The sequence below is a fragment of the Pseudophryne corroboree genome, chromosome 4, assembly GCF_028390025.1.
Source record: "Pseudophryne corroboree isolate aPseCor3 chromosome 4, aPseCor3.hap2, whole genome shotgun sequence".
NCBI lineage: Eukaryota > Metazoa > Chordata > Amphibia > Anura > Myobatrachidae > Pseudophryne > Pseudophryne corroboree.
The window spans coordinates 9,063,470-9,076,005 of NC_086447.1; the positions used below are offsets into that span (position 1 = coordinate 9,063,470).

At 43.3% G+C, this 12,536-nt stretch overlaps 1 protein-coding gene across 1 annotated transcript in view; it reads left to right on the forward strand.

Annotated features, from left to right (window-relative positions):
- The window catches only part of LOC134911053 (WAP four-disulfide core domain protein 12-like), a 234,541-nt gene that overhangs the window by 18,405 nt on the left and 203,600 nt on the right, over nucleotides 1-12,536 (forward strand). The gene's annotated exons all lie outside the window — the stretch shown is intronic.

Consider the following 12,536-nt stretch of genomic DNA (forward strand, 5'->3'; position numbering starts at 1 on the left):
ACGCACAGTAAGACTCGCCTCTAGTCTCCAAACCTTTAAATGTTCCCTGAAAACTCACCTCTTCAGACAAGCCTATCAAATTCTAGACCCACCCACATAACCTTCAGTGCTTCCCTATCTAATTACATCCTCTGTAGAGTATTCATAACATCACATATCTTGTCTTTCTTTAGTCTCACACCCTCCTGACACTTGGATAACTTTGTGGGGTATCATCATACAACCCATTAAGAACCTAGCAATCTGGTGGACCATTATGCAATAGGTAGCATCTATCCTTGTGTATCTATGCCTATTTCCCTATAGATTGTAAGCTTGCGAGCAGGGCCTTCCTACCTCTATGTCTGTCTGTTTTTACCCAGTTTTGTTCTATTACTGTTGTTCTAATTGTAAAGCGCAACGGAATATGCTGCGCTATATAAGAAACTGTTAATAAATAAATAAATAAATAAATAAATAATCTGTAGGCATTCTATCGGCTCTATGTGAAAAGGTCATGGTTTTGTTATTCCATGACACTTCCCAATTTCCCGGCTTTCGGGGATTGGAAATGTTAAAACATACTAGGGATCTATCCACATGATATTGGTGGAGCTTCAAACTAGGAGGACTAGAGATATTAAACCTCCTGTCCACCGGCCTCCCACCACTTAGCTCAAGTACCTCCCCTATCGTTAAAAGGAAATGGTACTAGTCCTAGCTTGCTGTGGCCTTGAGGTACTTGAGAGCATACCCAACAATCTGTCTGATTTCACACTTTACCTACTAAGGAGTGATAGTCACTCAATGGGTGCCGGTCCATGTTAATGTTAAAACTGGACTGACATTTCTTGATGCACCCATCCTCTACTACACTGTCACAGAGTCTACAGATACAGTTCTCTTTTTAGCTAACAATCCTTCACAATGTTTACAAATAACATGGTTGTTAGATCGTTTCCGGTACTCGCCTTTGCTTGGTGATTGTGTTGCTATTGGAAATTTACACCTCCGTCTCAGTCATTGGAACCTTTCTGGATCCTTTCTCGACCTCCATGGTACTCTCACCGAAACAGACTGCTCTGGTCAACATCATGGTTAACAGGAAAATCCATATCACAGTCTCTTGGGGCAAGTCCATCTTACAGGAGGAGAAAAGAAGAAATTTGTAATGGGGGTACAGGAAAACAGTTTGAGGGGGAGAGAAACTTGTTATGATAATTAGTTCTCTAGTCTTGTTGTTCTTCTTGTTCTGCTGTCATCTCAAAGGTGCTGTCTCTCAGTCTTCCAAACGAACATTCTGGTGATGCAATATTCCTTCCCAACCAGCGATCTTTCTGTAAGGAGAAAAAATCTTGCATTACCATTTGTCTAACTGATGTGTGACATACCATCTTTAAAACATGAAAACATGAGTGAGAAGAGAGAGAAAACAAAAAAAAAAACAACGAGAGAGAGAGAACCGTTCATATATATATATACGTCACATAAATCAACAATAAACGACTACAGGAAAAAAAACATTTTTCAAACATTTTTCAGGAGAGAAAAAAAAAACATTGTCAGATCTGCCGTTCATCATCAGGCTGTCATATCTACATGTCCAATGGTATCCTTGCGCAGTCCCTCCCACCAGCACCTCCATACTCCACCCTTTGTATCTGGCCAGGATACATTGATGCGGGTAGGTCATGCTGGGGTTTGGTAGACTTCTGCAAAGACCAAGTAGCTATGCAATGTTTGAGTCCTGCCGATGACCGTCAGAGATGGGGAAAAAGAAAACATTTCATAGATAAATTTTACAATGTTTCACCTGCCCGTTCCTGTGTCTACAAGGAACCAACCTCCCAATTTATTCACTGTAACCTCAGATTTTCCATCAATCCTAATGATCACCTTTCCCGACTACATATTATGGGTGTAGCTCAAAATTTTACATATGTGGTACCATTACGATTTTGTGTATCATAACTCTGCTCATGTTCTTGTCTAGGGGGTCTGACTTTATGTGGGCTGTTACAGTTGCTGGCATAATGCCCTTCTCTTTTACAAAGATCACAAACCCTGGGCTTCCTCCAAGTGTCAGTGAAATGGGGTCTTGGTTGATTTGATGCCTCCTCAAACGCTTGGATGCTCATCACCATCAACCGCTTTCCCTGTACCTCCCTGATTCCTTGGATACCATGATTATGTCGTTGTCTAGGGAGTTGATATACCTTCTGTGAATCTTTGATCATACACTTAGATCTTTCCTAGGATCTGGGAAATCAGACATGATTGATCTCAATTCTGTCCGGGACCAGGGATGGCGCATTGCACTGTCCTTGACGGGAATGATTCCCTGATCGTCAGTCTTCCCATTGGGGACTGTGATCACCCTGACAGGACCAAATTCAATTACATCACCTTGTGTTGGTCTTACAATATGGGGTACATTTGTTTGTGCGTGATATATAACACCGTACGTACCTGTGGACACGACCTCACCTGACCCTCCGTTAGGGGGTTTGATTACTGTCTTTACCAATTTGGTCGCGTCCACCTGGATGTCTTGTAGGCTGGCTGCTGGAAGAGGTGCCGATATCGTACTGGGCTCACTTTCTTGCTGGTAATCCTGAGGGGAGTTTAACATGGAGTGCAACTGGCACGGGTTAGAATTTGTACATTTATCAGTTTTCCTCCTATCATTATTAAATTTATTACAATTACTCTTAACATTAATAATACAGTTACTAAGTGCACAATTATTATCATGTCCCAGTATATCATTCTCTGCAGCCATTTGTTCTCTAGTTGCCATGTTTTCCCTACCAAGGTGAGAGCCAGCTTGGTAAGCTAATTCCCTTTGTATCTCACCTTCCTGTTGCCATAACTGTAAACAATCATAATGTCTAATCCGTTGCTTCCCGGATTTTATGAGACAGATCCTTCGCCTTAAATTATGCAATACCTCTGAGTCAAAACTACCTATCCCAGAAAATGGTGCTTTATCCCCCACAGTCATTCGTGTCCATTCGTCACAAAAGGTCTCAGTGTGGGGACCATCTTCCCCACATTACTAACCGGGCCGACCCCCGGGGCTTGAAAATCTCTGCAGCCTGAACTCTGACTGCTAAACGTCCCTGTGTTGTGCACTTGGCTTCCATTGTGGACCTTTTTAACACAGAAAAACTTCCTAAAATGCACCAAACACAGAAGTCTACGGTGGAAGTTACCCAAGCTCTTCCACCAGCTTCTTCTGCTCCGAGTACAACGAATCCGCCCCTTTTAGCAGACCCACGTAATCGTTGCAGGCCCTACCAGCAAAAATTACCTTTATATTTTTACACAAATCACGCTTGCATGTGCTCCCTACAACATGCATGAGGGCAATTTAATATACGACCTCATATCACGTTGCGTTATTGGTCACACATACAACCGTGCGGTCCAATCATACCACTTATAGACACTTGTTGCCTATAAATGGTAGGATCATTGGAGTCTCCCTACTGTGCTCCAAAACAGCCGGAGCGTAATACCACGAAAACTTTATCACACTCCGTCGCACGTTTTCACCAAGACCGTGCACGCACGTTTTCACCTAGACCGTGCTCATCACGTATTCACCTAGACCGTGATTCACCAAGATTTACTTCACCAAGATTTCACCAAGACTTCTCCAAGAGGAGTTCAATACACTCATACCGTTTTCAACCCACTATCATTCTATAGTTTTCTGATCAGAAAAATCATTTCCCGTAATCTGATAGCTCTCCCCAGAGGCATTACAGTAAAGTAAGGTATTTAAACTAAATTTTGGAAACTGAACAAATGTGTGCTATTGTCTTGTGGCTTCTGTATCGCCTTACTATTAATGTAAGCGATATTTCACTATATAAACGCTTACCAAACACCACACAGTATCTTCTATGCTGTGTGCTTGTTTTTTTTTTTTTTTTTTTACAATTACTCCCTTAAGTATTACTTTTTATCTTTTTTTTTTTTTTTAAATAGCAGCAAATTTTCTCAGCACGTTATCAATGCAAATGGCAAACAGGAAGGTGAGATATGTGAAAGTACACAGATGAAAATGCAATTCTAAATTAATCTAATAACATACATTGATGTAAGCACAGACATATAGACATTACATATATGTACTAATCACTTATTACATATATGAGACCTTATTCAGTGCTTCCAATTTGCATACGAATGTGCTTTCAAACTATCTGTGAAGGCAATCTCCTTCACTGCTGGGAGAGAAAAAAAAAACAACAAACCAGTCACACAGGTTCATTTGCATTTCAATGGCCCATCTCACAACTAGCAGAGAATCCTAGAATCTTGGAGGTGAGAGGGGAAAAAGAAAAAAAACAACAAAAAACAAAACAACAACTTTCATTAAGCCCTATCTGAACTATTTATAATTGACTATGACACTGGTTAAATAAATGCATTGGTAACTCATAAATGGTGATTTTTTTTTATTATTATTTTTGACAATGGATGGCTGATTATTTCCTGAAAATCAGCCATTTTAGGGAAAAAAATGTTGACCTTCCCAAAATGGCCGCTGCTCCTCCCCCTTCCACCTCCATGAGGGTTACACAAAATGGTGGACAGACCATGCGGCTTTTGTCATAAAGAAAATCACCATGCAAGCTTCTAAAGTAATTTAGGCCTGAGTTAAAAAAAACTATATCAAGGCTATGCAGCAACTTTTAAATGTACTTTTAAACCTACTTAAACAGATAAACAATCTAATCTTAATCAAACACGATATGATCCATTTGAACCTTGTTTTGCAACTATAAAAATACATTTTAGCATCTTAAATATTATGAGAAACGCCTTGTCCCTTAAAATTTCCTATCAGCGTCTTACTGATACCACAATACATTAACGTGGATGTTTTTTTTTTTTTTTCTCAGCATTTCGCTAGATGTCCATCATTAGCCGGTCAATTACAGCCGCGTTTGTAATGTACAGTGCATCATTAAGAACGTGATATCGCGGACCAGAGCCCCCATCTATGAATGCCATTTTTAGATTTCTCACAAATATTTAAGATGCCCGCTCTAATATATATATATATATTGCAAATGCCTGCACATCTTATTACCAAAATCCCATAAATGTGCACTTGCATCGCACAACTCCTCATAAGCATACCACAGCATCCCATAAGAGAAAACGATACACCCACACATTATCTGAGTTCCAAAGCTCAGTGAAGTATATATTTCTTGTTAAAAGGATATGGATACAATATATATTACAAAGTACAGTATATCTATAATTACATGGTTACACACACACACAGAAAACAGTTAGAACATAGTTAAAACACAGTTACATATAGTTATAGTTAAATGCCTGCGATACATTTACCAGATCCTTCTCATTATTAGTTTATCTCTCCATATGACTCTGTCTTTCTCTCTTTCCTCTTTAAAATCATGCAAAACCTCCATCTTCCTCTGAGTCCACCAGCAACTGCCCTCCTCTCTCCCTAGCCAGCAACAACTTTCCTGTTTTTCCTAGTTCCTGGGGGAGGGGTCTCTACTACACAATTCTCTTATGTATATGCTGATCAGGTTCAGCCCTGAAACTGCCAAAAGGGTTGGCTTGAGTTCCCTGTTCACTGTATCATTTATTGTTCTAACAAAGTGATTTTAGCTTTTATACATTCAATCATAACTATCCGCTGCAATGTCCTACAACTTAATAACAAGTATCAAATTAATCTACGCATTGAGCTGGTTGTTTTAATAGTAAATATGACCGGTGTATCTGGTTCCGTTCCAATAATACACATTCATGACATTAATTCATTAGCTAATTTTAAATCTCCATGAGTCTGGTGCTTGATATTATTATAAATATGTACTGTATGAAATAAGTGTCGAATCCATCTCTGTGCCATGTCCGAGTAAATGCGTGTGTTACCATATATTGCTGTGCTCGCTGCGCATATTTGCAAGTATAGCGACTTAAATGTGTGCAGTTTGTATGTTCTCTCTATGTAATATTTTTGACTTTGACAGGGTCACACACAGATAGACAGGAGGATGAGCGGGGGAATCACTGATAATACCACATAATAATAACAACACACACAATGCACATTACAGCATGGAGCCTGTGTGTAAGTGGAGCGCAGTGTCCAGGTAACACACAGATACACAGGAGGATGAGCGGGGGAATCACTGATAATACCACATAATAATAACAACACACACAATGCACATTACAGCATGGAGCCTGTGTGTAAGTGGAGCGCAGTGTCCGGGTAACACACAGATAGACAGGAGGATGAGCGGAGGAATCACTGATAATGACACAATAATAATAACAACACACACAATGCAAATTACAGCATGGAGCCTGTGTGTTAGTGGAGAGCAGCGTCTGGGTAACACACAAATCGACAGGAGGATGTGTGGGGGAATCACTGATAATGACACATAATAATAACACACACACACACGATGCACATTACAGCATGGAGCCTGTGTGTAAGTAGAGTGCAGCGTCTGGGTCACACACAGATAGACAGGAGGATGAGCGGGGGAATCACTGATAATGACACATAATAATAACACACATGATGCACATTACAGCATGGAGCATGTGTGTAAGTGGAGTACAGCGTCCAGGTAACACACAGATAGACGGGAGGATGAGTGGGGGAATCAGTGATAATGGCACATAATAATAACACATACACGATGCACATTACAGCATGGAGCATGTGTGTATGTGGAGCGCAGCTTCCGGGTAACACTCAGATAGACAGGAGGATGAGCGGGGGAATCACTGATAATGACACATAATAATAATACACACACGATGCACATTTCAGCATGGAGCCTGTGTGTAAGTGGAGTGCAGCATCCGGGTAACACACAGATAGACAGGAGGATGAGCGGGGGAATCACTGATAATGCCACATAATAATAACACACACACAATGCACATTACAGCATGGAGCCTGTGTGTAAGTGGAGTGCAGCGTCCGGGTAACACACAGATAGACAGGAGGATGAGCGGGGGAATCACTGATAATGATACATAATAATAACACACACACATGATGCACATTACAGCATGGAGCCTGTGTGTAAGTGGAGCGCAGCGTCTGGGTAACACACAGATAGACAGGAGGATCAGAAGGGGAATCACTGATAATACCACATAATAATAACACACACACACACGATGCACATTACAGCATGGAGCCTGTGTGTAAGTGGAGCGCAGCATCCGGGTAACACACAGATAGACAGGAGGATGAGCGGGGGAATCACTGATAATGACACATAATAATAACACACACAATGCACATTACAGAATGGAGCCTGTGTGTAAGTGGAGCGCAGCATCCGGGTAACACACAGATAGACAGGAGGATGAGCGGGAATCACTGATAATGTCACATAATAATAACACATACACAATGCACATTACAGCATGGAGCCTGTGTGTAAGTGGAGCGCAGCGTCCGGGTAACACACAGATAGACAGGAGGATGAGCGGGGGAATCACTGATAATGATACATAATAATAACACACATGATGCACATTACAGCATGGAACCTCTGTGTAAGTGGAGCGCAGAATCCGGGTAACACACAGATAGACAGGAGGATGAGCGGGGGAATCACTGATAATGCCACATAATAATAACACACACACGATGCACATTACAGCATGGAGCCTGTGTGTAAGTGGAGCGCAGCGTCCGGGTCACACACAGATAGACAGGAGGATTAGCGGGGGAATCACTGATAATACCACATAATAATAACACACACACGATGCACATTACAGCATGGAGCCTGTGTGTAAGTGGAGTGCAGCATCTGGGTAACACACATATAGACAGGAAGATGAGCGGGGGAATCATTGATAATGACACATAATAATAATAATAATAATAACACACAATGCACATTACAGCATGGAGCCTATGTGTAAGTGGAGTGCAGCGTCCGGGTAACACATAGATAGACAGGAGGATGAGCAAGGGAATCACTGATAATGACACATAATAATAACACACACATGATGCACATTACAGCATGGAGCCTGTGTGTAAGTGGAGCGCAGCGTCCGGGTAACACACAGATAGACGGGAGGATGAGCGGGGGAATCACTGATAATGCCACATAATAATAACACACACACGATGCACATTACAGCATGGAGCATGTGTGTAAGTGGAGCGCAGCGTCCGGGTAACACACAGATAGACAGGAGGATGAGCGGGGGAATGACTGATAATGACACTTAATAATAACACACACACGATGCACATTTCAGCATGGAACATGTGTGTAAGTGGAGCGCAGCATCCGGGTAACACACAGATAGACAGGAGGATGAGCGGGGGAATCACTGATAGTACCACATAATAATAACACACACATGATGCACATTACAGCATGGAGCCTGTGTGTAAGAGGAGCGCAGCGTCCAGGTAACACACAGATAGACAGGAGGATGAGCGGGGGAATCACTGTTAATACCACATAAAAATAACACACACACGATGCACATTACAGCATGGAGCCGAGTGTGTAAGTGGAGCGCAGTATCCGGGTAACACACAGATAGACAGGAGGATGAGCGGGGGAATCACTGATAATGACACATAATAATAACACACATGATGCACATTACAGCATGGAGCCTGTGTGTAAGTGGAGCGCAGCGTACGGGTGACACACAGATAGGAGGATGAGCGGGGGAATCACTGATAATACCACATAATAATAACACACACACGATGCACATTACAGCATGGAGCCTGTGTGTAAGTGGAGAGCAGCGTCCGGGTAACACACAAATAGAAAGGAGGATGAGCGGGGAATCACTGATAATGTCACATAATAACACACACATGATGCACATTACAGCATGGAGCCTGTGTGTAAGTGTAGCGCAGCGTCCGGGTAACATACAGAGAGACAGGAGGATGAGCGGGGGAATCACTGATAATGACACATAATAATAACACACGATGCACATTACAGCATGGAGCCAGTGTGTAAGTGGAACGCAGTGTCCGGGTCACACACAGATAGACAGGAGGATGAGAGGGGGAATCACTGATAATGACACATAATAATAACACACATGGGCCCTCATTCTGAGTTGATCGCAGCAGCAAGAAAGTAAGCAATTGGGCAAAACCATGTGCACTGCAGGAGGGGTAGATATAACATGTGTAGAGAGAGTTAGATTTGGGTGGGGTGTGTTCAATCTGCAATCTAATTTGCAGTGTAAAAATAAAGCAGCCAGTATTTACCCTGCACAGAAACAAAATAACCCACCCAAATCTAACTCTCTCTGCACATGATATATCTGCTTCCCCTGCAGTGCACATGGTTTTGCCCAATTGCTAACTTTCTTGCTGCTGCGATCAACTCAGAATGAGGGCCATGATGCACATTACAGCATGGAGCCTGTGTGTAAGTGGAGCGCAGCGTACGGGTGACACACAGATAGGAGGATGAGCGGGGGAATCACTGATAATACCACATAATAATAACACACACACGATGCACATTACAGCATGGAGCCTGTGTGTAAGTGGAGAGCAGCGTCCGGGTAACACACAAATAGAAAGGAGGATGAGCGGGGAATCACTGATAATGTCACATAATAACACACACATGATGCACATTACAGCATGGAGCCTGTGTGTAAGTGTAGCGCAGCGTCCGGGTAACATACAGATAGACAGGAGGATGAGCTGGGGAATCACTGATAATGACACATAATAATAACACACGATGCACATTACAGCATGGAGCCTGTGTGTAAGTGGAGCGCAGTGTCCGGGTCACACACAGATAGACAGGAGGATGAGAGGGGGAATCACTGATAATGACACATAATAATAACACACATGATGCACATTACAGCATGGAGCCTGTGTGTAAGTGGAGCGCAGCGTCCGGGTCATACTCAGATAGACAGGAGGATGAGCGGGGGAATCACTGATAATGACAAGTAATAATAACACACACACAATACATATTACAGCATGGAGCCTGTGTGTAAGTGGAGTGCAGCGTCCGGGTAACACACAGATAGACAGGAGGATGAGTGGGGGAATCACTGATAATGACACATAATAATAACACACAAACAATGCACATTACAGTATGGAGCCTGTGTGTAAGTGGAGCGCAGCGTCCGGGTAACACACAGATAGACAGGAGGATGAGCGGGGGAATCACTGATAATACCACATAATAATAACACACACACAATACACATTACAGCATGGAGCCTGTGTGTAAGTGGAGTGCAGCGTCCGGGTCACACACAGATAGACAGGAGGATGAGCGGGGGAATCACTGATAATGATACATAATAATAACACACACAATGCACATTACAGCATGGAGCCTGTGTGTAAGTGGAGCGCAGCATCCGGGTAACACACAGATAGACAGGAGGATGAGCGGGGGAATCACTGATAATACCACATAATAATAACACACACACGTTGCACATTACAGCATGGAACCTCTGTGTAAGTGGAGCGCAGCATCCGGGTAACACACATATAGACAGGAAGATGAGCGGGGAATCACTGATAATGACACATAATAATAATAATAATAATAACAACACACAATGCACATTACAGCATGGAGCCTGTGTGTAAGTGGAGTGCAGCGTCCGGGTTACACATAGATAGACAGGAGGATGAGCAAGGGAATCACTGATAATGACACATAATAATAACACACACATGATGCACATTACAGCATGGAGCCTGTGTGTAAGTGGAGCGCCGGAGCCTGTGTGTAAGTGGAGCGCAGCGTCCGGGTAACACACAGATAGACGGGAGGATGAGCGGGGGAATCACTGATAATGCCACATAATAATAACACACACACGATGCACATTACAGCATGGAGCATGTGTGTAAGTGGAGCGCAGCGTCCGGGTAACACACAGATAGACAGGAGGATGAGCGGGGGAATCACTGATAATACCACATAATAATAACACACACATGATGCACATTACAGCATGGAGCCTGTGTGTAAGAGGAGCGCAGCATCCAGGTAACACACAGATAGACAGGAGGATGAGCGGGGGAATCACTGTTAATACCACATAAAAATAACACACACACGATGCACATTACAGCAAGGAGCCTGTGTGTAAGTGGAGCGCAGTATCCGGGTAACACACAGATAGACAGGAGGATGAGCGGGGGAATCACTGATAATGACACATAATAATAACACACATGGGCCCTCATTCCGAGTCGTTCGCTCGTTCTTTTTCATCGCATCGCAGTGAAATTCCGCTTAGTGCGCATGCGCAATTTTCGCACTGCGACTGCGCCAAGTATCTTTGCTATGAAGAAAGTATTTTTACTCACGGCTTTTTCTTCGCTCCGGCGATCGTAGTGTGATTGACAGGAAATGGGTGTTACTGGGCGGAAACACGGCGTTTTAGGGGCGTGTGGCTGAAAACGCTACCGTTTCCGGAAAAAACGCAGAGTAGCCGGAGCCGGAGAAACGGGGGAGTGGTTGGGCGAACGCTGGGTGTGTTTGTGACGTCAAACCAGGAACGACAAGCACTGAACTGATCGCACAGGCAGAGTAAGGTTGAAGTTACTCAGAAACTGCAAAGTAGTTTGTAATCGCAATATTGCGAATACATCGGTCGCAATTTTAAGAAGCTAAGATACACTCCCAGTAGGCGTAGGCTTAGCGTGTGTAACTCTGCTAAATTCGCCTTGCGACCGATCAACTCGGAATGAGGGCCATGATGCACATTACAGCATGGAGCCTATGTGTAAGTGGAGCGCAGCGTCCGGGTGACACACAGATAGGAGGATGAGTTGGGGAATCACTGATAATACCACATAATAATAACACACACACGATGCACATTACAGCATGGAGCCTGTGTGTAAGTGGAGAGCAGCGTCCGGGTAACACACAAATAGAAAGGAGGATGAGCGGGGAATCACTGATAATGTCACATAATAACACACACATGATGCACATTACAGCATGGAGCCTGTGTGTAAGTGTAGCGCAGCGTCCGGGTAACATACAGATAGACAGGAGGATGAGCGGGGGAATCACTGATAAGGACACATAATAATACACACACGATGCACATTACAGCATGGAGCCTGTGTGTAAGTGGAGCGCAGCGTCCGGGTCATACTCAGATAGACAGGAGGATGTGCGGGGGAATCACTGATAATGACAAGTAATAATAACACACACACAATACATATTACAGCATGGAGCCTGTGTGTAAGTGGAGTGCAGCGTCCGGGTAACACACAGATAGACAGGAGGATGAGTGGGGGAATCACTGATAATGACACATAATAATAACACACACACGATGCATATTACAGCATGGAGCCTGTGTGTAAGTGGAGCGCAGCGTCCGGGTAACACACAGATAGACAGGAGGATGAGCGGGGGAATCACTGATAATGACACATAATAATAACACACACACGTTGCACATTACAGCATGGGGCCTGTGTGTAAGTGGAGCGCAGCGTCCGGGTA